General features: G+C 41.9%; 1 protein-coding gene and 1 long non-coding RNA gene across 2 annotated transcripts in view; one reads left to right on the top strand and one right to left on the bottom strand.

Moving 5' to 3' along the window:
- Positions 1–27,653, bottom strand: part of FGF14 (fibroblast growth factor 14) — a 799,281-nt gene that overhangs the window by 585,926 nt on the left and 185,702 nt on the right. The gene's annotated exons all lie outside the window — the stretch shown is intronic.
- On the top strand, positions 13,097–20,845 carry LOC143818369 (uncharacterized). Its single transcript, XR_013224492.1, has 3 exons — positions 13,097–16,902; positions 17,094–19,139; positions 19,327–20,845. It is a non-coding gene; the product is annotated as an uncharacterized LOC143818369 (long non-coding RNA).

A 27,653-nucleotide genomic window follows, 5' to 3' on the forward strand; every position in this document is an offset into this window, starting at 1 on the left:
TGACGATTGGCATAGCAAGGTATCAAATGAGGTTTCACCTACTTGTAAAGCCATCTGTACCTTATATGGGGGTACAAGAGTTAAATGGGAACTGTACTTTCAGCAAACTTTGAAGAATTCAATAGTACAGGCAATTATATGAAACTTTAAAAACCAAAGACAGAAACATAATGATTAAATACCCTGCAGTAAATAAACAGCATAGTGCATGAAAATAATATACGGTACTTAGTTTGCATGTTTTTTGATTAAAAAAATGCAAGAGTCATCCCATCACTCCACAGTGACCATATTTGGGACAGTCCTAACTCTGATATTAAAAACCTTATCGTAATTATAAGAAACTTTGTAATACCGTATATCTTATTATATAAATCAATCTGCTTCCTTCCACTTACAAGAAACATCTCTCCCCCACCCACTTCTCGTTTTCTGAACTCACTTATCTACTGTAAAAAAAAAAAAAGCTACAATTTTTTTTGCTCAGGACAAGATAGACAGCTGTCACAAGGCATTATATTAAATGAAGAGAGGATAGTGAAGAGCAGAGAGAAAAAACAGGCGGAGGGAGACACAGAAAGATCGTGCTGAACTTTCTAACTAGTTTTTTTGCCTGACCCCAGAGCTGGATTCATATCTACACAGGTCACTACTGCTGTGTAATTTCCTCCATGCTGCTGCTGCTTTTTTTCTGTGTGCTAAAAATGGATTAAAGAGCAGGAACTCTCCTGTGTTGTGCTAGTGTATGGGAAAGATCATAGCAGCTAGTCATCTACCATCAGCTCAAAGTGCATCCCAAATGAGACATAGAGCCCACAATGGGGAAAACTAATGAAAATGCAAGCTATATAATGGCCAGATATACAGTTGTGGCCAAAAGTATTGACACCCCTGCAATTCTGTCAGAAAATACTCGGTTTCTTCGTGAAAATTGCAAACACAAATTCTTTGGTATTATTATCTTCATTTAATTTGTCTTAAATGAAAAAAACACAAAAAGAATTGTTCTAAAGCCAAATCGGATATAATTCCACACCAAACATAAAAAAGGGGGTTGACAAAAGTATTGGCACTGTTCGAAAAATCATGTGATGCTTCTCTAATTTGTGTAATTAACAGCATCTGTAACTTACCTGTGGCACCTAACAGGTGTTGGCAATAACTAAATCACACTTGCAGCCAGTTGACATGGATTAAAGTTGACTCAACCTCTGTCCTGTGTCCTTGTGTGTACCACATTGAGCATGGAGAACAAAAAGAAGACCAAAGAACTGTCTGAGGACTTGAGAAACCAAATTGTGAGGAAGCATGAGCAATCTCAAGGCTACAAGTCCATCTCCAAAGACCTGAATGCTCCTGTGTCTACCGTGCGCAGTGTCATCAAGAAGTTTAAAGCCCATAGCACTGTGGCTAACCTCCCTAGATGTGGACGAAAAAGAAAAATTGACAAGAGATTTCAATGCAAGATTGTGCAGATGTTGGATAAAGAACCTCGACTAACATCCAAACAAGTTCAAGCTGCCCTGCAGTCTGAGGGTACAACAGTGTCAACCCGTACTATCCGTCGGCGTCTGAATGAAAAGGGACTGTATGGTAGGAGACCCAGGAAGACCCCACTTTTTACCCCGAGATATAAAAAAGCCAGGCTCGAGTTTGCCAAAACTTACCTGAAAAAGCCTAAAACGTTTTGGAAGAATGTTCTCTGGTCAGATGAGACAAAAGTAGAGCTTTTTGGGCAAAGACATCAACATAGAGTTTACAGCAGAAAAAAAGAGGCATTCAAAGAAAAGAACACGGTCCCTACAATCAAACATGGTAGAGGTTCCCTAATGTTTTGGGGTTGCTTTGCTGCCTCTGGCACTGGACTGCTTGACCATGTGCATGGCATTATGAAGTCTGAAGACTCGTATATATGTAAAAATGATCCGCGCTGGGTTCTCCAGTTTTGTAGCCACTAGATACCTCCAAAAAACAATAAGTATTTGCACCTTTTATATGACTTTAAAAACTATTAAAAAATATATTTGTGTTGTATTTTAAAATAACTCCACCGTGGAGCACGACATTACCATAAGAAAATTCTGAGCAAGATAATAAATTGAATTTTTACCTGGTGCGGTACAGTCGATAATGTCCACAGTTCCCTTTAATCGGTCTTTGTAAAAGTCCAAATGTGGAAAAATGCGGCTTCGGTGGAGTTTTTTTTTCTTTTTTCTCTTTTGCTTTCACTTGAGCGGGCTCCAGGCAGTGCCCCGGCCGGCGGCAAAACAGCCCTATGCTCGCTCACTGCTAGTAGCGACTATGCGCTGTTGTGCAGCTCTCGGTTCTCTGCCTCTGCAGGACCTTGCGTGACGTCACGGTCATGTGATTGCTCACGTGACTTGCTACAGATAGCACAGTGGACCAATTTCCTACTAGTTTCGGAATAGGACGTATTCCTTCATCTGAAGACTCCCAACAAATTTTGCAGCATAATGTAGGGCCCAGTGTGAGAAAGCTGGGTCTCCCTCAGAGGTAATGGGTCTTCCAGCAGGACAATGACCCAAAACACACTTCAAAATGCACTAGATAATGGTTTGAGAGAAAGCACTGGAGACTTCTAAGGTGGCCAGCAATGAGTCTAGACCTGAATCCCATAGAACACCTGTGGAGAGATCTAAAAATGGCAGATTGGAGAAGGCATCCTTCAAATATCAGGGACCTGGAGCAGTTTGCCAAAGAAGAATGGTCTAAAATTCCAGCAGAGCATAGTAAGAAACTCATTGATGGTTACCGGAAGCGGTTGGTCGCAGTTATTTTGGCTAAAGGTTGTGCAACCAAGTAATAGGCTGAGGGTGCCAATACTTTTGTCTGGCCCATTTTTGGAGTTTTGTGTGAAATGATCAATGTTTTGCTTTTTGCTTCATTCTCTTTTGTGTTTTTTCATTTAAGACAAATTAAATGAAGATAATAATGCCAAAGAATTTGTGATTGCAATAATTTTCAGGAAGAAACTGAGTATTATCTCACAGAATTGCAGGGGTGTCAATACTTTTGGCCACAACTGTAGTGTAATTCCTGATGTGCACACACACAACAGTTTTTTGATAATTTTAATTTTGAAAATACAGCTTAAGGCTTTTTTTTTACACTTGCCGTGGTTTTTCGTCCCGTTTTTGCGGCCCAATAATTCCACGGAGCGCTGTATGCCATATGGCCATGAGTGCCGTATTTACGGCTGTGAAAAAATATCGAGTCTGCTCGATATTTTTCACAGCTTACGGACACGGCCCCCATTGAAAATCAATGGGGCCACAAAAACAACCGAAGCTTGTTTTTGCGGTGCACCGTGAATTCCTTTTTGCGGATCGCCTTTTTTTTGGTCCCTACTTTTTCCCTACTATTCTAATCCAGAAAAACGGCGATCCGCAAGATTTTTGCAGCTCATTTTTGCGGCAAACCTGGAAAATTATGGCAACATGGCCCTCAAAAAAGGCCCGCAAACACAGGCCGCTGAAATCACAGTAAGGGCTCATACTCGCGCGAGACTCGCATGAGTCTCGCACGGCAATACCCGGCGCTGCTGCCTGCACTAAGATCAGAGCATGCGGCCGAATAGGGATACATGCAGCTGCACGCTCCGCTCCTCTGTGCCAGGTGCAGTGCTGGGTATTGCAGTGCGAGACTCATCCGAGTCTTGCGCAAGTGAGTATGAGCCCTAAATGTAAAAGAACCCTAAAGAAAATGTGTCAGTAAGATCAATAATAATAACCTTCCTGAGCCATCTATATGGGCATGTAGGTCATAGGAAGATGAATAAAATGATACCTTGATATCTGTGATCCGATGTCTTATTCAAGAGAAATCCATGTTTTTCTTATATGCAAATAAGCTGTTACAATCTATGGGCCGGACACTGATCTCCCTGATAGTCTGCCTCCAGAGATTATTTTAAGTAAAAGGGGGAATTACCAGTGTGAGACATGTAATAAATGACACTTTGGATTATATTTATAATAATTATATTTTTTACTTTTTGATAAAACAAGATTATTGGTGTAAGGTCTTCTTTTAAAGTAAGGTAAAACCTAAGCCACAAACTATACAGAATGTATGTTTCTAAACGGAGGAAAGCACAAATTATTCAAGATTCATGTAAGTCATATTTCTCTCTGTCTCGTACATACACAATTCATATGTGAACTGAAACCGCATTATGCAAAACTACAAAATTGTTAATGAGGACTTGTTTTACATGGCGTGTTTAAATAATGTGATGCAGTGACCCCTGTGGCAGCTAGGGGGCGCTGTGTGTGCTCCTTGGGAGATGCATGAAGGCATATCTGTTGTTATAATGGTGGTGAAACAGTGACTGGCAGAATTGTGAGTGGCCGATATGTGTCGCAGAGGGAGTCTGCGTGGTAAGTCTGATGCAATGTTGTTGTTCTGGGACCTGTAGTCCCTCAAGAGTTTGTATAGTTATGAAGGGAGACTTACTAGGCTAGTTATGAGAGATGGGCGGGTCGAACTAGCCACACCCACACACTCCCATCTGTGGGAGTGGTTACAGGTGTATAATGTGACCAGGGTGTGGGTCACATGGGTCCTGTGTGGTTCCTGTGTGGTTCCTGTGTGGTTCCTGTATGGTTCCTGTATGGTCACTGAGTGTGGATCTGAAAGGTCTATGCTGGAAGGTCCTGGAGAGCCTTTGTGTTGGGAGTGTTGTCTCCCTGAAGAGCACATGGTGGGGCTTTGGACCTGGTGGCCTGGGGTGTTGGACAGATGTCCTGAATAGCACCTGACTAGTCCACAACTTATTGTATTTAAATGGAAAATGATTTATTGGTGGAGACAGCGGCTTAAATACAATAAGTTGTGGACTAGTTGAGTGCCGAAGGTTATCTTTTTTCTACATATTTTTGGTTTTTTTCCTTTGAGCACCATAAAACTCTTAGAGTGCACCACCTTTAACCTGACTATTATCTGAATAGCACCTGGACAGGTCACATGCCTGTGTGTTGGACGGTCCCATGTGGGATGGACGTCCTGAATAGCGCACTGAGTAACCTGTGTTGGAAGTTCTGGGTGTAGGCTTCCTGAAGAGCACAACCTGTGTTGGATCTCCTGGGAGTAGGAATCCTGAAGAGCACATGCCAGTGTGTTGGACGGTCCCATGTGGGATGGACGTCCTGAATAGCGCACAGAAAGACTATGGTCCTGGACAGTCTGTGTTGGAAGCTCCTCTGAGGGGAGTCTTCCTGGAGCACCTGAGAGGCTGTGGACCTGGAGGTTCTGTGTTGGGGAAGCTACCGTCCTTTGGTGCCTCTGGACTGACTGATGTGTGCCGGCTAGGCAAGTTGGTGAACCCCGTAAGGCAGTTTCCCCAGGAGAGAGGACATACGGCGAGTCAGCAGGTGGAGCAGGAGCTCCCATAAGGTACCATTGACTGTTGGTGCTCGTGATAGTCTATGAACTGTGTAGTCTCCCACGGTAACTGAACGAAGTGAGGTTCAGCGTGTTTAGAGACCGCGACCCAATGTCATGTGCGCTATATGACTAGGGACATTCGTGAACTGTTCAGCGTATGGACACCCATGGTAATTGGATGAAGTGAGAGGTCCAGCATGTTTAGTGTCTGTGAGACAAAGCCGTATATGAAGTGTCTAAGATAAAGCTGCAAGTTAATATCACCAGTTGGTGCCTATTGTGTTCTATGAAATGTATATAATGAACTGTGCATAACTCGGTTTATGACACTTTAATAAACCGCATGGACTGTTTTGTGTGAAAAACCATGCCCGTGTGCTTGAATCCCTTGCCAAGTGAGTGTCCCCCAATACACTTAGTAAGTGCAATCTTACAATAAATATATGTATTCCCTATGAAACGAAAATGACAATTCCCCAGCATTATTTGTCATAACTGCATTGTGCTTTTCCTCTCTTATTCTCTCCTAGAAAAATGTCAAGTAAATAGACAATTTAGTGTTACCATCTTGTCAAAGGGGTTTGGCTATACATAATCAGGTGCAGTAGACACTGATTAGACATTTTGACTATGCAGAAACACTCCCCAACTAGTACCACCCAGTTGTCAATTTTTTTATAAATAATATTGGAACAACACCGTGCAGAGTTATAAGAAAAGAAGCTCCAGGTCTATTATTTCATCTAAAAGCTTTTACTGCACCAGACGTATAAGGGATCTAACAAGTTCTCTTTAAATAGTGTAGCCTTTCACCTTTACATTGTTGTAGACTTGTAAGCTGTCCCTCCATCATACTTTACACTGCTGCTTTATTTGATCAGAAGGAATGATTAACAGAAGGTCACCAGGATGTTAGCGCATGGAAAACTTTTCTGTTATACATGGTTGGAAAGATTAAAAGCTCTGTATTTTCTGTAAGTACTTAACACCAATGGCTATTTTCCATTTTTTCAATCTTTTTTTCCTCCCCTTGTTCCAAGAGCCATAACTTTTTTTGTTCTTCTGTCAATATGGCCGTATGTGGGGTTGTTTTTTGCAGGTCAAGTTGTACTTTTGAATGACACAAGTCGTTTTACCACATACTGTACTGGAAAAGGGGAAGATAGAAAATGCAATTTCACAATTCTTTTTTGGGTTTTTTATTTACTGTTTTCACTATATAGTAAAACTGACCTAGCAATATGATTCTGCAGGTCAGTATCTGTACGAAGATAACAAACATGTATATACAGTGGGTACGGAAAGTATTCAGACCCTTTAAATTTTACAGTCCTTGTTTCATTGCAACCATTTGGTAAATTCAAAAAAGTTCATTTTTTTTCTCAATGTACACTCTGTACCCCATCTTGACTGAAAAAAACAGAAATGTAGAATTTTTTTCAAATTTATTAAAAAAGAAAAACTGAAATATTACATGGCCATATGTATTCATACCCTTTGCTCTGTAATGAGTAGAAGCATCTGTGGCGCCCCTGAGGGTCCAGTCGCCACAGAGAACTGCACCTCACCTTGAGGTGTGGTATTCTGCTCTCAGGTAAGGAGGGGGCATTGCACAGAACCCTACACCTGCATCCAACACTAAACAATTCAGTCAGGGCACCTGGGCTTAGGCTACTTTCACACTAGCGTTGTTTGCATTACGTTAGAAAGCGTTGTTTTAGAGAAAAAAACGCATCCTGCAAAGTTGCTCGCAGGATGCGTTTTTTCTCCATAGACTTGCATTAGCGACGCATTGTGACGTATGTTCACACGTTGCATCCGTCGTGCGATGGATGCGTCGTGTTTTGGCGGACCGTCGGCACAAAAAAGTTACATGTAACTTTTTTTGTGCGTCGTGTCCGCCATTTCCGACCGCGCATGCGTGGCCGGAACGCTGCCCCCTCCTCCCCGGACATTACAATGGGGCAGCGGATGCGTTGAAAAACTGCATCCGCTGCCCCCGTTGTGCTTAATTAACACACTGTCCATCGGTACGTCGGGCCGATGGTTTGCGACGGCCCGTACCGACGGACTAGTGTGAAAGTAGTCTTACCCTAAGGGAGGAAGGCCTCATCCCAGTCAGGATAGGAAAGGGTGTTGGAGGAGTGGGTGGGGTAGGTAGAGTAGGAGAGGAGCTTAGTAAGCAAAAGTCAGGAAAGATCTAGAAAGTGAGTTACTTGGTGAGAGGAGTAGGGATGAGCAGACATGAGGCTCTGCAGCTCCTATCAGACAGAAAGACTGAAACAGACAGAAAGGAGTTCCTGGAGAGAGGGAGCTGAAGGAAAGTGAAGTTAAAGAAAAAAGAGAAGGAAGGGGTCCTAGAGGCACGGGTAGTGAGATTTCCACCCGTGGGGCTCGCATTCATGCTGACCATAGTCAGGTGGAGGGACCAGGTCATAGTCGGTGACCGGCTCCATTCTAGTGGAGAAACTAAGGACTCAGCTAGATAACCGGAGGCTGTGGCTTTTGCAAGAAGCACAGCCACATCTGCACACATTTGCTGAAAAGGCAGCCATATAGGGTCCAGGGGGATTTAGTGCACACCGCCCGACAGTATCCACGGCTGCAGGCTTGGTTCACTGTGTGGCAGGTGCAGGGCAGGAGAGGTGAATCCAGCGCAGAAAGACGGCCAGGAAAGGACATATGAAAGAGGGTTCTGGAAAGTGAAGCCAAATTACTTGTGAGCTGGCTGGACCGCAAACCTGGAGGACACAGCACCCTGGCTGGGGCAACTAAGAACTGTGAGTAAAGCTTTGGAAATTGCACTCCGCTGTGTCCTCACACTTTAGGTTTAGGTCAGGGCTCTGGCTAGGCCAGTCAAGGATGATCACAGAGTTGTTCTGAAGCCACTCCTTTGTTATTTTAGCTGTGTGTTTAGGGTCATTGTATTGTTGGAAGGTGAACCTTTGGGCAAGTCTGAGGTCCAGAGCTCTCTGGAAGATGTTTTCATCCAGGATATCTCTGTACTTGACTTGGCCGCATTCATGTTTCCTTCAATGACAACCAGTCGATCACATCGGCGCGCCAGTGGGAGCGTGGAACGAAGTGCCCTTGTGTGTGTTAAGTGCCGCTGTCAGAGATTGACAGCGGGTTTTAACAGCTTAAAAGTCGTGGGTGGATGGAGCTATAAAAGGCTCATGATGGCTAATTAAATCAGTTAAATATGAGGGCTCAGCTTGCGAACCTGCATTAAAGTCAGCAAATGACGTAAGTTTAAGTCATATGTCGTGATGGGGTTAAAGCTTTGTATTACACTTTTTGTGCATCTGTGTGGATCTATTAGTGGAGAAGACCTGCATATGGCATAGGGATCACATGTCCCTGTATAAAATTGAAGTCATATAGGTATACAATAGTATAGGCCTTCATTTTCAATATAACATTTTCTTCCATTAACAGCTGGTCTTCACTTCTGATTTGGGCACCATCGGTACAGCATCTTGGGTGCCTGTTGCACTTTCTAGGCTGGGCAACATCATGATTTCATTAGGTCTTGTCACTAAGCTTCACGTGGTATCTTTGTGGAGCCCAGTAGATGCCATATGCATCCAGGATGCCAAGCGTAGAAGTGAATACTGGGTTTCACAATGGAACAGACTGGACACCAGACCAAGGCCTTGCAAATTGAATTCCTTGTCTTGCAGCTGTGCATTTCCACTATTGATGACTTTTTTTAATTGCAGAATACTACAGAATACATATTGTGGAGGACTCCATGGAGGATCCATGAATATATACTGCATGCTAGTAGTTAAATACTTAATTCTATAAATGCAGCAACCACTTCAGCTTACAATGGGTTTTATTTTACCTGTAACTTGTTTTTAGTACATCTCACATCTCTTTGCTGCTTTAAGAACAGTCTTCTGAGATTCCTGAACAGAGAAACCTTCCAGTACATTGTTTGTGTGGCGGATTTCCAGGAGAAATACTCGTGTTGAAAGTAGTGCTGCATGTTCAGTGTGTTTGGTGCAGTGCAGCAAGCTTCTACCACATCAGCACTGACCTGACGTTAGTTCAGAATTGTAGCTCATAGAAATGGAATATATCCATTGCAATAAAATACAGTATTAGCAAGGGAGGTTTGCATTCATTTATCACTGCTCTGACAGATGCTGCTTTCTGGATGCCTCATCTAAAACCACAGAAATACACCATTACACATAGTTTAATTCTCTTTTTCATACAGAACGTTAAATTAATATATACCACAAATCCTGAATGAATTTAACTAGACAATCCAATTACTATTCTCTAGTTTCTGCTTTAAATATGATTATTTGTTTCTGATATTTCTAGAACTGATGTGCAATAGTACTTCAGAAAAATATATCATTGATGCATTGTGAAACCATACCTTGTGTAAAGTTATTAATATCTGAAATTTGCTTTATTTTTGTGTGTACCATTTTAGAGATCTTGCATCCCATATAGTCCAGGTCCCTTCTCTGCATTTTCATGGCCGTCTATATAGCCATGGCTCCAGCCTGGCAGCTGTAATAGCTCTTGGGAAGATGCTTCTTCATGCTCACTATTATATCTAAGTTCCGAGCATGCGAACAGCTCCTGATCCAGACACCTCTCTGCTGTTCTGTTGATAACTCTCAGCAGGGTTGGACACAAACAGAAGAAGACCCATGTGCAAGGACAATACATGGGCCCTTTTTAGACCAATAGCTCACCATAATGCACAATTCTGTTTGCTTTGGAGGTGGAAGCGGACGCCTCACCTCTTGGGCTCCTGTGCGGTTGCACCAATGGTATGTCCACCCCCTGCTCTCAGCATATGGCACATAGAGACCGACGTAAATATGTAAATACAGCAGTTGAAACTTTCAGAAAACAATTATAATATAGAACAGTCATTCCGATTCTGCAATATTTTAGGTCATTCATGCATCAGGGGCGCCTCACTGCATAGAGGTAAGAATTACGTGATCAAAAGGTAAGCTTAGTGAACGGAAATCATCCATCACATCTCAGCAGACAATAGAAGAGGGAAGAGGTTGAAAAATTCTTGGTCTGAAATTTCATAGAGGCCATTCTTTGAAACTTAGGCTCAATTCATTAAACAGTTTTTGCCAGTATACTGGGGGAAAACTTTTTGAAATGTTGCAAAATATTTGGGCAACGTGGTGACTTTATTGAAAAGTGGGCAGTGCTTAGCCAGATGTGGGATGGTTGAGCATGGTTGAAATATTCATCGTAATTTATGATACAACATTATGGCAGAAAAGTTCTCCAGCCCCTGGCTGATATACATTTCTTGAGGTTTCGCACGTTTCTTAAAAGGGTTTTCCACTGCTAGGACAACCCCTTCTTAAACTAAATGTTCGGCCCAGATAAAATGATAGAGCCTAAACTCCCCTCCCATGCTGGCTCTGTTCCAGTGGTTTTGGCACTCACGGTCCCGGGGCTGTGATGCAATGGAACGACACGTGATTCCTGGCGCCCAATCAGCACTGGCGTTACTGTCTCTGCCTTCAGACAAACTGAACATGCAGAGGAATCCCGGGCTAGGCTACATTATTTTATCGGGCCGAACATTTAGTTTAAGAAGAGCTTGCCCTAGTAGTGGGCAAAATGAATTTTGCTAATCTTACTCGAGTGCACCGTTCATGAACACCGGCATGCAAGATGCTAGTCCTAGTTGAAAGTGAATAAAATGTTTTTCAATCCAGCAAAGAGAATTAAAAGCAAAATTTCTTTATTTTGACTTAATTAAAATAATAGCATGGACATAGAAAATAGTCACGCATTTCAAGTCTCTCTGACTGTTAATCGTAAACGTAGTATCTAATTGAGAGTCAGCCAGACTCAAAATGCGTCAGTTGTTTTTAATATTTGATGGATGAGCCGAATCCACAAACTTTCTTCTAATAATGCTAGTTATAGTAGTTATTGCTAGTAATGACTAATGTTCCCTGGCTTTTTGCGTTTTCCTTGCAGTTTTTTTTCTTGGCATTTGTTAGCCATAATTTGTAAGACATTAAGTAGTTTAGATTCTAATCTTTCATATGTTTTTGGAAGCAAATTAATCTAACTGTTCCATTTGGACTCATACTAAATATAAAATGAGCGCCCCAAAGTACATTCCAAACTGAGTGCTTCATGTTTAGTATTATTCCTCTGGATGTTATCAATAATTAATTCATAATTAATCTTTCATCTAACAAGGTAACCAGTAGAAAAATTCCAGCATACAGTCTCCATGCACCGACGCTGAAAATCACTTTTGTCTTCGTCTTATCGGGATAGTACTAGATGGAGTGTAATATCCGATACAGTGCTCGGTATAAATCACATTTTGTTACCCAGAATTTTTGTTTATTTAATCTTTTCTAGAATCTAGTTTGTCTTGAAAATTATTCTGTATGCAGGTTCATGTTGCCAACATTTAAATACAATTTCCAGGGCCATTTTGCTAGAGGGTGAGTACACTCAGTGTGATAATTTAGCACTTGCCAAGAGTATAATACAGATTTAATTTGTAAAGTGACTGAAATACACATAGTTGTAAAATGCCGAATTGTTTTTTAAGATTTTATGAAATTTGTATAATTGACAATGTGATAACTATGTTGAATTCATATGCACCATTGACCAGTTGTGCTGAAGTCGGCTGGGTCCAAGAGCAATATAGATGTTGAGAGAAGCCGAGGCACCAAAAAATCAGATTCTTAATAAAAAACTGATTCTTTATTCTATGTCAATAAAAAAAAGTTTTAGCCATAATTGGCTTGTATCAAGCCCAGAGAAAATTCACACAGCTCTATAAATTTTTCCCTGGGTTTGATAATGGTCATTTATGGCCGAAACGTTGCTTGCAGTGTCTTCCTGCTTTTCTTTTTTTAATTGACATGGAGTAAAAAACAATTTTTTTTACCAAGACGTTGATGTTTTGGTGCCTCGGCTTTTCTGAACCTTGACAATATATTAACATAATCCAAGAAACAAAACTCTCCATTCAAGTCCCCATCTGATTTAGTTCCACAGTTCCATCTCTGCCTGTCCTACAGATTGTCTTGTGTCATATATTAGTCATATGACTGCTGCAGTCAACCACTTGCCTCAGTGATTACATTATTAACATGGAAACATCACCACTGAGGCCAGCGATTAGTTGCAGAAGTCATGTGAGTAGAGCATGTGACCAGGATCCGCGTGAACCGTCGGAGCAGTTGTGATGGAACAGTGAGTGTTGCTTAAGTTATTATATTTCCTGCTGTTAGGCAAAGGTTATAGAATCCCCCGAGAATCCCTATGATTGGTGGTAAAGATGGTTTTTACTATAAAAACATCATTGAATCATAAACCAATATAAACATATAATCAAGTAATAGATCTTCATATATGATCCGTAAGGCAATGATCGTGGAGCAAGATATGTAAGCTGTTTCTTCTACCTGGCATCCTGCGAGAGTATTTGTTCACCTAAAGCTGATGCTAACAGTTCTTGTGTTGCTAGAGATGTAAAGATATGGATCTTGCAGACAGAGATTTCGATCCTATTAGATTTTGGCATTGTACTCTGATCACTGCAGGCATCCTTAGAGATGGAGAGAGACAAAGATGTGCCTTACCGAATCTCTGCCTAGATTTTGCAGCGTCTCAAAACATATCTCTAGATATAATCTCTTTCTTCTTTTTTGATGTGTTATACAATTCTTGCCTATAATGCAGCTCTTTTCCATTCTTCATATATCTCACTAAATTATGCTAAACTAAAAATAAGATCATTTCACCATTCCAGTAGCTTTTGTTTTTGTAAATGTACACGTGCCAGAGAAGAATACAGTGGGCTCCATGCATCCCCCCTGCCTGACATCAAAACTGGCTTTGCATCCAAAGTGGAACTACTATAGGAGATGATGGCATGTCATTAGGATTTGCCATCACTTGCTAGCGGTATTTTCTTGCAACATGCCATAAAGTTACAAGATTGGAATACACCTTTTATAGTCGGGACTCTTAAGGCCACGTGCACACGTTGCGGAAAGTGGTGAGGATTTTTCCAGACTGATTTTGGTAAATCCGCAGGTAATCCGCAACGTGTGCGCATACCCTAAATTCGACACTAAACTAATTTGGCAATTGCCTAAATAAGTTACCTATCAATGTTTGACAATGGTAGGTCTTAATCCAGAAGGTCTAAAGCTGGGAATATAGTGAGATAGATGTAAAGCAAACACTTTCTTGGCAGACAACTACGGTATCTCTTTCAACTTGGCCAAGTATTCATGTGTTTTCAATGAGGAGAGAGGAGAAGGCCTCTTCCAGACATCTCTAACAGTGGTTTATATCCCACGAAAACGAAAGTATTGGATTTCCAAGTGTCTGATTCTTCATTCCCATGAGAATCAGGCACTTGTTGGGGGACATTCAGGAGGTCCCCATATATTTCAGATGGTCTACTCACCCTTTGATGTTGGCATATTTCAACTAAAATATATGGGACCATTAAAGGGGATCTGTCAGCAGGTTTTTGTTATTTAATCTTAAAGCAGCATGATGTAGAGGTAAAGTGCCTGATTCCAGCAATATATCACTTGCTAGACTGGTTGGTGTAGTTTGGATAGAATCCCTGTTTTCGCAGCTGTACAGGTAGCAGTGTTTAGAATGCTGTACTGTGTATAACTCCGCCCACATCACTGATTGGCAGCTTACTTTGTACACTGTGCATTGTCAGCAAAATGCCCATCAGCGGTTAGGGCGGGGTTACGCAGATTAGCTGGACTGGCCTGCACATGAGACATAGTCAGGCAGTGAAAATTTCCTGCTGACAAAACATTGATTGTATTAAAACTATAACACACAGCGTAATAAGTGACACATCCCTGGAATCAGGCTCTCTGTCCCTACATTCTGCTGCTCTCAGATTCAAAAGCAAAAACCCGCTGAAAACTTCACTTTTTATGGGAACTTACATGTGAAAAAATTGAGTACAGGAAAAAGTGATAGGAGTTAATCAACTGAAAAATCCCACCAGCACTAAGAGAAATAATATAATAAAATGGAAAAACCTACTAATCTAATGCAAAAAAAAAAAAATCATAATGCTATTGAAAGCAGAAATGTCTAAACTTTGTGTTGGTCAGATACTACTGTATTGTTTAAATCAGATTTGTGTGTGCCATGTATTAGTTTTTTGTTTTTTTTTAAATACACTTTTTCATATCACAATTTTTTTATTGAAAACAATATTGGTAATTTAGCTATTTTCACACTGGTCACTGGGGCTATTTTAGACTTTTACTTCCTGACCTTTCAGAATGTGTAGGCAAAGGCAAAGTTACAATGACACCTCTATACATAGCTGATAATTTAGGACCCACCAATCACAATAGGCGATATCACAGTTCCCCCTCTCCTACTCCCCCTACCATAACAATGACCTTTTAAAACTCAAATTAGAAGATTATAAAATCTTTAATTCAAAAGATAAGGTGAAAGTATGTTTATTTCTGATAATATACATCTTTGGATTTCCTGAAACAGGAAATTTGATTTAAAAAAAGGCCCAGTGGCCAGTGTGAAAATTTCAAGATTTCTCATTTATATTTTTAATAAAAATTGTCATATGGAAAAAAATAATCTAAATATTATTTATAGCTAGCTGAAGAGCCCGGCGTTGCCCGAGCATAGTAACTAACTGTGGTTAGCTATAACAAATTATAATGATTATCCTCTATCCCATAGTCCTGTGCCCATATACCCATCAAACATATCCTCCATCCCATAGTCCTGTGCAAATATACCCATCATACACATCCTCTATCCCATAGTCCTGTGCCCATATACCCATCACACATCCTCCATCCCATAGTTCCATGCCCATATACCTATTATGACATCATCTTCGCCATGGTGACTTATTATGACATCATTGTCACCATGGCAACCATTATGACATAACCGTCACCATTACAACCTATTATGACATAACCATCACCATTACAACCTATTATGACATCATCGTCACCATTGCAACGTATTATGACATCATCGTCGCCAAACCAACCATTATGACATCATCTTCCCCATGGCAACCTTTATGACATCATCATCGCCATTGCAACAATTATGACATCATCTATACACACACACATGCACACATGCACTCGTTTTTATACAGTCCATTTACAGTAGTGCTTGAAAATTTGTGCACCCTTCAGAATTTTCCCAAAATTTGATGTAAAGTACATAAGATTTTCACACAAGTCCTAAAAGTAGAAAGTGAGAACCAAATTACACTTTGTTGACTTTGTCATTTTTTTTGGGGGGGGACAATCCAATATCACATGTCTGAGTTGCAAAAGTATGTGAACCTTGAACATTAGCAAATAATTTGAAGGAGAAATTAGAGTCTGGTGTTTTCAGTAAATGTGATGACAATCAGATGTGAGTGGGCTACATCTTTTATTTAAAGAACAGGGATCTATCAAAGTCTGATTTTCACAAGACATGTTTGGGAAAGTGTATCATGACACAAATAATGGATAATGATCAATAATAATAATAATAATAATGATTGATAATGATCAATGGATCAGAAGATGTGTCAATGCTCATCAGGTTGGAAAAGGTTACAAAATCATCTCTAATGAATTTGGACTCAACCAGTTCAAATTCAGACAGATTGATGTGAAATGGAATGGAGGCAATTCAAAACTATTATCAACATCCACCGGAGTGGTTGACAAACAAAGATCACTTCAACAGTTTTTTTCTACCTTCTCATATCTATGAGTCAGTGAAAAACGGACAGCACACCAATGGCATCCCGATGCTGTCAGATTTTTTCACTGACCCATCTAAGGCTACGTCTGTTAGGGGTCGAGTTCCTGCCTCTGCACAGGGGGAATCTCGGGCCATCTCCGCTGCGGTCTCCCATTCTTCACCTGCCACAGTGGACCCTGCTCAGTGGAGACGTCGGTCCCGGCATCTCGCTCAGTCTGACTCTGTGCAAAGGGTTACTGCTGCTTTTCCAGCTTCTGCCATTGAAGCCAGTGCTGGGCAGCGGTGAGCAGACGCTTTTGGGACTAAGTCCTGCTTTTTCCCCTTCTGAGCATGCCCAGGGTAAGATCTCTCATTGGAGGTCGAGGGTCACATGCTTGGATACTGCAGCAAAGCCCATTGGTTCTCCAGGAAGGTCCTGAAGGTGCTCAGGCTCTGTGGCAGCCTCTCATTGGTCCTTCTAGGAAGGTCTTGTACTTGCTGCAGCTATAAAAGGTTCGCATGGCCGCACGGCCATGCGCTAGTATCAAATCTAAGTTATGTACTTTGCGCCAGTGTGGTTACATTGTATGTGTTCAGGGACCTAGAATACCGGAACCTCCGGTGAGGAGATTGTGTGTATGGATTCAGGGCCCCGGCTGAAATAAGCCCCTAGAATACCGGCTCCTCTGGTGAGGAGATTGTATGATTGTGTAACCACAAACTGCTATCTGCTCAGCAGTCGCTGTGTACTCCTGTGAGGTTAACAGGACACAGTGCTTTCTTTAGGTGACTCTGTGAAGTAACAGAGTTCGCTTATACCGCCATATAGGGCCGCCATTTGCCAGCAGCAGGTTCTCTCCTGCACGGTGGACCCCGGGCTGCGAACGCACCAAATAACATCTCTCTATTTACTCGGTGCGTTCCGCCAGCCCTAACAACGTCCCCACGGTCAGTAATCGGGAGGGTTCACAAACGTTCAAACACTGCTGTATTGTAATTTAAACCACCACTCCAGCATTTTTTTAATCTCTGCTTTGGAGTACTGCCACTCACAATACTCAGAAGCCGTTGACTTCAGCTCTTCCCGGCGATGCTCTGTCCCAATCTGCCATCTTGTGACTTCAACTTCTGACTTACCGAAGGCAGAAATAATGGTCTCAAGCTCTCAATGTAAGTCTATGAGATCCTTATTCTGGCCTCATTATGGTTCTCGTGGAATTATTTTGAGTAGTGACATCTGGAACATCCAGCAAACACTGGAGCAATCTGGAAGGTCACAACCTGTGGAAGCCTGACTGCAGCAGCAGCGATAACAGATGAAGACGTCGACTAGGGGAAGGGAACTTGAATGGATGACGCCGCTCTAGAGGTAAAATATAAAAACAATGCTGGAGTGGTGCTTTAAAAGAAACCTGATAGGGGACTCATGATGCCCAAAACATAACATGCATGAATCAGGGTCTGGTTGCACTATTGTAGCCCTGTATGTTTTACTGTGAAGCGCTGCAGTGTTTCTGAAACAAAATAATTTAAAAAGCAGGCCTGGGAAAATGTGTCTTGGATCACTGCCCAATGCTGCTCCCCAGTGGCTTCTTCCCATCCTGTTTACCATGATGGACAGGTTTGCAATTTTGGAGAAACCCATGAGTCATGGGTTGCTGAGTGGAGAGAAGCCTTTGAGGACCTGCCTCAGACTAGTCATCAGAGAGGCATAGTCCCTCGCCTTCTTTGCAAGTATATTTTTTCAGCAACACTGCAGCGTTTCAAAACACAACATACACAGCTGCACAAGCACATTCGGTTTTTGATTCATGTTGCCCATGGTTTGGGCAGCATGAATCAGTCTACATTTCCCTTTAATCATTTATTATTCAGCGTGCTGGCTTTAATATGTATGACACAAACAAAACAATGTGAGGTAATAAGTAGTTGAAATTTTACTATGTCCTCATGGCCTACACATATAGGCTATATAACATTAACAACATCAGCCCTCTTTAATCTGTGTCTACTCTTCATCTTCTTGAACTTTACATTAAGTACCCTATCCCAGTTTTTGACCTCACAATTGAAAGTATCATTCAGACAACACTGTAGATACATTTTATGAAATCTTTGGGGATCTGGTTCTAAGTAGAAGATGGTGGAATTAGTTTGCCTTCCGTTAATAAGATCTGGTTCTACGACTACACTGGGTTGAACTTTCATGACAATGTTAGAAAGGTTTGTATTTATTTCTTAGGATTGTCTTCAGAGTCTAGTCCCAAGTAATACAGGAATTTGTGCTGAACTACTGTTCCTTCATTAACCTCGTATTGTATGTAGGCATGGGAAACCAAGATGCAATAAAACTTGGTGCCTGAAACAAAAAGAAACAAGGAGCCACCCAAATAAGGCTGTACACAAATCAACAGTACAATAACGTCATTTACCTTCCCGACCTTCTGACTTATCACATGTCACAAAAGGTGATAAATGATCAGCGCACCACTTCCCCTCCCCCACTTTTTTATTTTATTTTAAGGGCCCAGCATGGTTTAAAAAAAAGCAAAACCATATACATATCCAACATGTCTATGCTCTATGCATTCGCCACTGTTCCTCCTTATTGTTGCATGGGTCTCCCGCTGGTCTCCTTGCTGCAGCAGTGACTCATTGATGACTGCTGCATCCACTGAATAGCAGTAGTGGTCATGTGCCATCCTCATAAGAAAACAAAGCCAGAAGAGCAATGAGGGATCTGGGCTAAGCTATAGAAGAGCAGCACAGTATTGGTAGATCAACATATAATTTGTAAACTACGGTACATAGTGCTTGTATATATAACAAAAATACCATAGGGAAGTTTCCAAGATTCAGAATAAATTAATTCATTTTTGTTATTATTTGATGCTTTACATTTTGAAGGTTTATTCTTTTGATTTTTTTTAGGCTTAACTGTTTTACCAATAAAAGCACAAAAAATAAATGCATTGGTATACATTATTATTATTATTATTATTATTATTATTATTTATTTATATAGCACCATTAATTCCATGGTGCTGTACATGAGAAGGGGTTACATCAAAATACAAATATCACTTACAGTAAACAAAGCTAACAACGACAAACTGGTACAGAGGGAAGAGGACCCTGCCCTTGCGGGCTTACATTCTACAGACATTTAAGTACTTGCATAAAAATCAACTACAGACTCCACTGCATGAAATTTCAAATTATTGCCGGTTCTAACCAGCGCGTATTCAAATTTTATCAGTCTCTCAATCCAAGCGAGCTTGGTAAAAAGGACCATTTGTGACATAAATCATTTGTGAAGCCAATGGTAAAGTCTAATAATTTGTTCCCAAAGGATCCGAGCACATAACTGACTGCCCAATTTCACAGTACAAGTGTGTGACCTAGTTTGCAATACATTCAGTTTGTCTTCATTTGATTGTACATGACCAAGCTTTGAAACTTTGGAAAATATCTTAAAGAGAACCTATCACCTTCAAAAATGCTATTTACTGCCAAATACAGTGATAATCTACAGGTGAATAGTGTTTCAATTAGGGTTGGCAGGCTTACCGGAAGTATGGCTGCCGGGAGTCATTGGGGCAGTGCAGGGAGCTGTTACAGTCACCGCCCATTATGCAGGGAGCACAATGATTGGCAGCCTGTTTTGTAGTATATGTGTGCAGATTTGGCTGTCAATCAGTGTCGGGGAGTGATTACAGCCTGGTCACTGTATAGCATTGCTCTCTGCAACATCTCGATGACTGGAAGTGGGCGATTGCAAGAAGAATATAACATTTATGTCTGTAGCCGTGCTGCCACTAATAAGATTATACCTATATTTTAAGGTATATAGAGGGGTTTTTTTTAGGTGACAGGTTCCATTTAAACACTCGAGAGATTTATAGTGCTACTGCTATGAAATATTTTTATAAAATGATTCATGTGATTTTTCTTTCCTAAACTATTCTGTTAAAATGGATAGTTTTCGTTTTCATACTTAAGAAAGGAAATTACACAAAAAAAATAGTAATTATAGACCCATCAGAGACTGAGCTGACGTTTCTACTGAGGTCCATTATCTATTTCACATACAGTAAAACTCACAATCCATTCAACAAAAATCATCAAGGTGGTAGTTTCAAATCACAATGCCTGTCATGTAAAAAACACTATTAACTCTCATATATGGGGTTACTCTGCAGGTTAATAACATTCTGAGGCTGCCTGGTGCCCGCACTGAGAGTCCTGCTGCTGGGAGTAAAGCCTTGCCCTTTCAGTCATAGTGGTGGGCCACTGCGGCTTCAGTCATAGATCAGTGCATAGTGAATGGCGGCCCTAACCATGCCCCCGGCACTGACTGACAGCGGACTCTGATGGTTCCCTTCAAGTGTTAACTCTCCTCAATTGATTTACAGCCTAATACTAGGTGATATTCCAGTTTATCACACTTGTTTCTTGTTGGTAAGTGTAGAATGAAAGTAAAGCTCAGTTTACACTGTGATGCAACATGCTTCCCAATCTGGCCTGTATGGTCAGTATCAGATCGTTCTGTGCGTTTTGCTCATTCGTGGGGTGATCTGTAGTCTGTTTACAATTTAAGTTTATGCTGAATGACCTTTCCTAGTGATACTACTCCATGAAAATAGTACAGTGTAAATGGATCTTAAGAACTCACCCAATTATTGTAATTTCTCATGCAAGGTACCTATTATAGTTTATAGGGTCTCTGATAGAAGACTCATTTTCTAACTTATACCCTGTACTTCAGAGTCATATTACCAGATGGCCAGACCTTATTTATCACTGCTATGCAAACAGTACAGTATCACCTCTAATAGATACTAAGCAACTGTGTTAGCCGGGTAGAATAAGAGGACACCAGATGGCCATACTGTTACCTGCCAAAACAAGTCGAATGGTTTGAAGATATCTAACAATGGTGAAAACTTGGTTGTTAATAGAAATTTTGTGCCATTTATTTTTTGTAATGTTTAACGATTACTAACTAAAGAATGGTTATTTATTAAGGCTGTATAGATGAATATACTGCAAGTGAATGGGTCTCAGCCAAATATAGTTGTCTTTGGTTGCGTTTTAGGTTCCCTGTTTTTTTGAGAGACGCGTCTCAGATCCTAGGTCTTCCAAAAGATTCTTACCATATTGGTGGACCAGGTCTACCCTGTAGATCCATGAGTGACTAATGAACAGTGAATGAATGGAGGGATTTATGCTAAATTTACACTTGGAAATTTTTGTTAGAAACATTTAGTCAGAAAATGTAAAATCGATGAAATATTTTTATTCAGCCCTTATAATTTTAAACTGTACTTGGCGGCCTCACTTTAAAAGCATATCACAAATTACTATGTACCAGATCATAATATTGAGACAATACACATGAGCAAACATTTTGAAATTTAGATTCACCAGCTTCATCAATAGTTTCACAAAAATTTGATTTGAAGCAAAATCGCATTACTGCAAAGCCTCCAACTGGCTGGAAAAAAATGTTTGTAACACTTTGAGGTCTCTTACAATTTTACTAAAAATTTTTTAGCTAACATCTTTAGTAGTGTCTTGAGACTTTGCCAAAAATGGTCGACCATGAATTTTACAAACAATGCATGCAGAGTTCTGGACTTAATGATGGCCAACTATTCATATGTCACTGACACTGTGTGTTAACCCCTTCCCGACCTTTGACGCATACGCTGCGTCATGAAAGTCTGTGCCAATCCGACCTATGACGCAGCATATGCGTCATGGAATGATCGCGTCCCTGCAGATCGGGTGAAGGGGTTAACTCCCATTTTACCCGATCTGCAGAGACAGGGGGAGTGGTGCTTCAGCCCAGGGGGGGTGGCTTCACCCCCCTGTGGCTACGATCGCTCTGATTGGCTGTTGAAAGTGAAACAGCCAATCAGAGCGATTTGTAATATTTCACCTAAAAAAATGGTGAAATATTACAATCCAGCCATGGCCGATGCTGCAATATCATCGGCCATGGCTGGAAATACTTAAGTGACCCCCCCCCACACCCACCGATCGCCCCCCCAGTCCTCCGTTATGGGGTCCGGTCCCCTCCGTCCGCCTGCCGGCTCCCCCGTCCTCCTGTCCGCTCCCTCCTTATTTCAATTCACCCCCCCTGTGGTCCAATCACCCCCCCTGTGCTCCAATCCACCCCCCCACCACCCCTTCATACTTACCGATCCTCCCGGTGTCCGTACGTCTCCTCGCTGGGCGCCGCCATCTTCCAATATGGCGGGCGCATGCTCAGTGCGCCCGCCGAATCTGCCAGCCGGCAGATTCCTTACAAGTACATTTTGATCGCTGTGGTAGGTTCTATCACAGCGATCAAAATAAAAAAAATAATAAATACCCCCCCCCCCCTTTATCACCCCCATAGGTAGGGAGAATAATAAAATAAAGAAATTTTTTTTTTTTTTTTTTTTTTCGTTTTCCACTAGGGTTAGGGTTAGAAATAGGGTTAGGGTTAGAACTAGGGGTAGGGTTAGGGGTAGGGTTAGGGTTACGGGTAGGGTTAGGGTTAGGGGTAGGGTTAGGGTTATGGCATGTGCGGATTTGGCTGCGGATCCGCAGCGGATTGGCCGCGGATCCGCAGCGGATCCGCAGCGGATTTGGCTGCGGATCCGCAGCGGATTGGCCGCTGCGAATTCGTTGCAGTTTTCCATCAGGTTTACAGTACCATGTACACCTATGGAAAACCAAATCCGCTGTGCCCAGGGTGCGGAAAATTCCGTGCAGAAACGCTGCGTTGTATTTTCTGCAGCATGTCAATTCTTTGTGCGGATTCCGCAGCGTTTTACACCTGTTCCTCAATAGGAATCCGCAGGTGAAATCCGCACAAAAAAACACTGGAAATCTGCTGTAAATCTGCAGGTAAAACGCAGTGCCTTTTACCTGCGGATTTTTAAAAAATCATGCGGAAAAATCTCACACGAATCCGCAATGTGGGCACATAGCCTTAGGGTTAGGGTTGGAATTAGAGTTAGGGTACCGTCTCACAGTGGCACTTTGATCGCTATGACGGTACGATCCATGACGTTCCAGCGATATCCATACGATATCGCTGTGTCTGACACGCAGCAGCGATCAGGGACCCTGCTGAGAATCGTACGTCGTAGCAGATCGTTTGGAACTTTCTTTCGTCGCTGGATCTCCCGCTGTCATCGCTGGATCGTTGTGACAGCGATCCAGCGATGCGTTCGCTTGTAACCAGGGTAAACATCGGGTTACTAAGCGCAGGGCTGCGCTTAGTAACCCGATGTTTACCGTGGTTACCAGCGTAAAAGTAAAAAAAATAAAACCGTACATACTCACATTTCGGTGTCCTTCAGGTCCCTTGCCGTCTGCTTCCCGCTCTGACTGTCTGCCGGCCGGAAAGTGAGAGCACAGCACAGCAGTGACGTCACCGCTGCGCTCTGCTCTCACTGTACGGCGGCACTCAGTCAGAGCGGGAAGCAGACGGCAAGGGACCTGAAGGACACTGAAATGTGAGTATGTATGGTTTGTTTTTTTTTACTTTTACGCTGGTAACCACGGTAAACATCGGGTTACTAAGCGCGGCCCTGCGCTTAGTAACCCGATGTTTACCCTGGTTACCCGGGACCTTGGCATCGTTGGTCGCTGGAGAGCGGTCTGTGTGACAGCTCCCCAGTGACCACACAATGACTTTCCAACGATCACGGCCAGGTCGTATCGCTGGTCGTGAACGTTGGTAAATCGTTATGTGAGACGGTACCCTTACGGTTGGAATTAGGGCTAGGGTTGGAAATAGGGTTAAGATTAGGCTTGTGGTTAGGGTTAAGGATAGGGTTAGGGTTGTGTTGGGGTTACAGTTGTGGGTAGGGTTGGGATTAGGGTTAGGGTTGGATTTAGGGTTACGGGTGTGTTGGGGTTAGGGTTGTGGTTAGGGGTGTGTTGGGGTTAGGGTTGTGATTAGGGTTATGGCTACAGTTGGGATTAGGGTTAGGGGTGTGTTGGGGTTAGTGTTGAAGTTAGAATTGAGGGGTTTCCACTGTTTAGGCACATCAGGGGTCTCCAAACGCAACATGGCGCCACCATTGATTCCAGCCAATCTTGAGTTCAAAAAGTCAAATGGTGCGCCCTCCCTTCCAAGCCCCGACGTGCGCCCAAACAGTGGTTTACCCCCACATATGGGATACCAGCGTACTCAGGACAAACTGGGCAACAACTATTGGGGTCCAATTTCTCCTGTTACCCTTGCAAAAATAAAAAATTACTTGCTAAAACATAATTTTTGAGGAAAGAACAATTATTTTTTATTTTCATGGCTCTACGTTATAAACTTATGTGAAGCACTTGGGGGTTGAAAGTGCTCACCACACATCTAGATAAGATCCTTTTGGGGTCTAGTTTCCAAAATGGGGTCACTTGTGGGGTGTTTCTACTGTTTAGGCACATCAGGGGCTCTGCAAATGCAACGTGACGCCCGCAGACCATTCCATCAAAGTCTGCATTTCAAACGTCACTACTTCCCTTCCAAGCCCTGACGTGCGCCCAAACAGTGGTTTACCCCCACATATGGGGTACCAGCATACTCACAACAAACTGGGCAACAAATATTGGGGTCCAATTTCTCCTGCTACCGTTGTGAAAAAAAAATTGCTTGCTAAAACATCTTTTTTGGAGGACAGAAAAATGATTTTTAATTTTCACGGCTCTGCGTTGTAAACTTCTGTGAAGCACTTGGGGGTTGAACGTGCTCACCACACATCTAGATAAGTTCTTTGGGGGGTCTAGTTTCCAAAATGGGGTCACTTAGGGGCGGTTTCTACTGTTTAGGCACATCAGGGGCTCTGCAAATGCAACGTGACGCCCGCAGACCATTCCATCAAAGTCTGCATTTCAAATGTCACTACTTCCCTTCCAAGCCCTGACGTGCGCCCAAACAGTGGTTTACCCCCACATATGAGGTATCAGCGTACTCACAGCAAACTGGGCAACAAATATTGGGGTCCAATTTCTCCTGTTACCCTTGTGAAAATAAACAATTGCTTGCTAAAACATCTTTTTTGAGGAAAGAAAAATGATTTTTTATTTTCACGGCTCTGCGTTGTAAACTTCTGTGAAGCACTTGGGGGTTGAACGTGCTCACCACACATCTAGATAAGTTCCTTGGGGGGTCTAGTTTCCAAAATGGGGTCACTTGTGGGGGGTTTCTACTGTTTAGGCACATCAGGGGCTCTGCAAACGTAACATGATTCCCGCAGACCATTCCATCAAAGTCTGCATTCCAAATCGTCACTACTTCCCTTCCGAGCCCCGGCATGTGCCCAAACAGTGGTTTACCCCCACATATGGGGTATCAGCGTACTCAGGAGAAACTGGACAACAACTTTTGGGGTCCAATTTCTCCTGTTACCCTTGGGAAAATAAAAAATTGTGGGTTAAAAAATCATTTTTGAGGAAAGAAAAATAATTTTTTATTTTCATGGCTCTGCGTTATAAACTTCTGTGAAGCACTTGGGGGTTCAAAGTGCTCACCACACATCTAGATTAGTTCCTTGGGAGGTCTAGTTTCCAAAATGGGGTCACTTGTGCAGGAGCTCCAATGTTTAGGCACACAGGGGCTCTCCAAACGCGACATGGTGTCCGCTAATGATTGAAGCTAATTTTCCATTCAAAAAGCCAAATGGCGTGCCTTCCCTTCCGAGCCCTGCCGTGCGCCCAAACAGTGGTTTACCCCCACATATGGGGTATCATCGTACTCAGGACAAACTGGACAACAACATTTGGGGTCCAATTTCTCCTATTATCCTTGGGAAAATAAAAAACTCCGGGCTAAAAATCATTTTTGAGGAAAGAAAAATAATTTTTTTATTTTCATGGCTCTGCGTTATAAACTTCTGTGAAGCACCTGGGGGTTTTAAGTGCTCACTATGCATCTAGATAAGTTCCTTGGGGGTCTAGTTTCCAAAATGGGGTCACTTGTGGGGGAGCTCCAATGTTTAGGCACACAGGGCCTCTCCAAACCTGACATGGTGTCCGCTAACTATGGAGATAATTTTTCATTCAAAAAGTCAAATGGCGCTCCTTCCCTTCCGAGCCTTACCATGTGCCCAAACAGTAGTTTACCCCCACATATGAGGTATTGGCGTACTCAGGAGAAATTGCCCAACCAATTTTAGGATCCATTTTATCCTGTTGCCCATGTGAAAATGAAAAAATTGAGGCTAAAAGGAATTTTGTGTGAAAAAAAAGTACTTTTTCATTTTTACGGATTAATTTGTGAAGCACCTGGGGGTTTAAAATGCTCACTATGCTTCTAGATAAGTTCCTTGGGGGGTCTAGTTTCCAAAATGGGGTCACTTGTGGGGGAGCTCCAATGTTTAGGCACACGGGGGCTCTCCAAACGCGACATGGTGTCCGCTAAAGATTGGAGCCAATTTTTCATTCAAAAAGTCAAATGGCGCTCCTTCCCTTCCGAGCCCTGCTGTGTGCCCAAACAGTGGTTTACACCCACATATGAGGTATCCGCGTACTCAGGACAAATTGGACAACAATATTCGTGGTCCAGTTTCTCCTTTTACCCTTGGGAAAATAAAAAAATTGTTGCTAAAAGATCATTTTTGTTACTAAAAAGTTAAATGTTCATTTTTTACTTCCATGTTGCTTCTGCTGCTGTGAAACACCTGAAGGGTTAATAAACTTCTTGAATGTGGTTTTGAGCACCTTGAGGGGTGCAGTTTTTAGAATGGTGTCACTTTTGGGTATTTTCAGCCATATAGAACCCTCAAACTGACTTCAAATGTGAGGTGGTCCCTAAAAAAAATGGTTTTGTAAATTTTGTTGTAAAAATGAGAAATCACTGGTCAAATTTTAACCCTTATAACTTCCTAGCAAAATAAAAATTTGTTTCCAAAATTGTGCTGATGTAAAGTATACATGTGGGAAATGTTATTTATTAACTATTTTGTGTCACATAAATCTCTGGTTTAACAGAATAAAAATTCAAAATGTGAAAATTGCAAAATTTTCAAATTTTTCGCCAAATTTCCGTTTTTTTCACAAATAAACTCAGAAATTATCGACCTAAATTTACCACTAACATGAAGCCCAATATGTCACGAAAAAACAGTCTCAGAACCGCAAGGATCCGTTGAAGCGTTCCTGAGTTATTACCTCATAAAGGGACACTGGTCAGAATTGCAAAAAATGGCAAGGTCATTAAGGCCAAAATAGGCTGGGTCATGAAGGGGTTAAACCCACCTTGTGTGTTACTTTCTCTGCCTAAAATGGAGTCCCGACTGTGGGAAGCAGACAGTTTGATTATCCTCTCCAATCATGTGAGTTATTGATAAAAATAACACTACAACAGCCTTTTATGTTCCCAGAACTCATCAACGCACAATCCTTCATTTGTTTCTATGGGGAAACTTCACACTAGTCTACATTCAAAACAAACCTAATTTTAATAGTAACCATTAAATTTTATTAAAGAAAAT

This window comes from Ranitomeya variabilis, chromosome 3 (assembly GCF_051348905.1).
Source record: "Ranitomeya variabilis isolate aRanVar5 chromosome 3, aRanVar5.hap1, whole genome shotgun sequence".
Taxonomy (NCBI): Eukaryota; Metazoa; Chordata; class Amphibia; order Anura; family Dendrobatidae; genus Ranitomeya; species Ranitomeya variabilis.